The sequence below is a fragment of the Elaeis guineensis genome, unplaced genomic scaffold (genome assembly GCF_000442705.2).
Source record: "Elaeis guineensis isolate ETL-2024a unplaced genomic scaffold, EG11 Super_Scaffold_1000171, whole genome shotgun sequence".
Classification (NCBI taxonomy): Eukaryota; Viridiplantae; Streptophyta; class Magnoliopsida; order Arecales; family Arecaceae; genus Elaeis; species Elaeis guineensis.
This window is the reverse complement of record NW_027332429.1, coordinates 121,156-123,540: the sequence shown is the minus strand read 5'-3', so window position 1 is coordinate 123,540 and position 2,385 is coordinate 121,156. Positions and strand designations below refer to the sequence as shown.

The 2,385-nt window shown below is 33.5% G+C and overlaps 1 pseudogene; it reads right to left on the bottom strand.

Moving 5' to 3' along the window:
* Positions 1–655: 655 nt before the first annotated feature.
* Positions 656–2,178, bottom strand: LOC105036370 (SKP1-like protein 1; annotated as a pseudogene).
* Positions 2,179–2,385: the final 207 nt, after the last annotated feature.

Sequence of the window (2,385 nt, the reverse complement as noted above, 5' to 3'; positions counted from 1 at the left end):
AAAATAGTGATAAGTAATTTCTCAAGCTGAATTGATGCTAGCCTGGCAACTTAGCATACAACCATCTCTTGTTTATGGAACAAATTCTAAAAAGTTGCAGGATCCCTTACTAAATTTCACATATAGGAAACATGCAACTTTAGCATTGCTCTTATTAGGAGAAAACAATTCATAGTAATATCTCTCTGTCACACCATATCCTTGGAATATACTCAGAATAAATACTCCACGATGATGTCAGTGTTATTCTCAAATGGTTGTATTTCTTTAATAGTAGTCTTAAGAAACAAAGATAATATATGAAATGAAATTGCAGAGATACATAATAGAGAGAACAAATAGGACTGTATAGTATCTCATGGCACAAATTCACAATACTTGAAAGTATTCCAAGCTTTCTAGTCATTAACAAAATTTTAAATCATGAAACACATGTTAAGGTCATCTAGCTAAACAAACTAAAGAACAAAACTAATGAGAAAATCTCATGAGCAAGTTGGTGTCAAAATTTAGCTATAGCTTCTAGGTTCCATCCACTACCTATCTAGTTTAGCAACCCTACTCATATAAGAGCTAAAAATTTAATTGGCTTCTTTGTGTCACCAATCAACCACATACTAGCTAGCATAATATAATGACTCAAACATCCACACTTTCATTCAAAGATCCACTGGTGCTGCTTCCAGATCTCTTCTCTTCCTCTAAAGTGAAGTCATTCTTAATGTTAAAGTTCTTAGGGATCTCCGCAACACTCTTCCCCTTGATCACGTTAGCCACTTGTTCGCATGCAAGATCCAAGAGACCCTTGATATTAAGTTATCTTGGTTTTCTCCCACATAGTTCGGCAAATATAAGACATTAAATGGAAGGATGATTAGGATGAGATACAAAAAAAGAAATGGCTATGATCTGGAGAACATTTTAAATTTTGAAATCTCCACCCATCAAAGGGCAATATGTTCATCAACAATGGAAAAGCAACTTTTGATGTTGAAACAAATAATGAGGTAGTGATTGAAATACAATTTAGAACATATAATTTAATTCATTTTTGAGAAAATGAGGGTCAAACTTGGCAATTTAGTTCTTATGATATTGCAACCTCGATCATATGGGTCAAGGAAAGGACACCATTTCAAAAGAAAAGGAGAAGAAATGGAGCCCAACTTATGTTTATCAAAACATGTTTATTGTAGACAAAATTATATTATGATTATATATAGAAGATATAAACTATAAAAGAACATATTTGATACTTCTAATAAATATTGATGGTGTTGCCCATCACTTTTCCCCAAATAATTAAGAAATAATAAAGAAGATCTAAAGAACATGAGAAAAGCACTCGGAACCTCACATATGGATTAGCTCATTTTTTTCATATTTTTGAGAACTTCCTTATATCAATGAACACATGCCCAGTGAGACAACCTAGTTTCATACACAAGCATGCTATAATAGATGAGGGCTTATGATGTCAGATATCCATATTTGTACTTTGGTCTTAATATGCTGGTTGATTCTCTATTATTCATTGTGGTTTCTTTTTAATTTGCTCTTTGTAATGTGATCTTGATATCAAAATTTATCTACAGACAATTGGATCATTCTCCCCCTACATAGTTTAGGCATATACAATCTAAATTAGAGATAACCCATTGAACAACTCTTCAATTAAATTTGTTTCAGATTCATGCTCTCCTTTCGCTAAAACTAAACACAATAATTCTATATATCATCCTCTAATATAACACTTTCAATTTAACATATTAAAATTTTCAAGTTTATTGAATCTCAAAGTAAAACACTGAAGGCTTTCATCCGAGCCCAAGAAAAAGAAGATCCCTACAGACTAAGATAAAAAGAGAGAGAGAACATGAAAGCTAGAGGATCTCACTTGAAAAATATCATAGGGGATGGTCTGGTGTACATCAATATATGTAGCATCCCAGCTCTTGATCTCCTCATTAGCATTGCCATATTCGTCGAGTATGCTGCTAACACCAACATGCTTCTTACAATACTCGATCACCTTGGCGAGGGTCCTGGTGTTGATGTTGAAGAGAGGAATCATCTCCTCGATACAGGCATTGTTGATCATATTGCCACCATTGCCTCTGTTAGATGTGTGCCCTAGATGCCAGATTGGCTGACACATTCCTGTACAAATGTAAGGGCAAATTTGTAATTTTGACTATAAAAGAATAAAAGGGTTATTCTACTATCACATTGTGTACATTATGTCTGTGATACATCCTTTGAGTTAGTAGAAATATTAATTCATATTTTCAAGAGTTGAAAATTTAAGGCATGAATTTACATAACTAACTCATAAACAGCTCCTGACCATAGGATCATCATGAGGATGGTGATCGATCCGGAAGA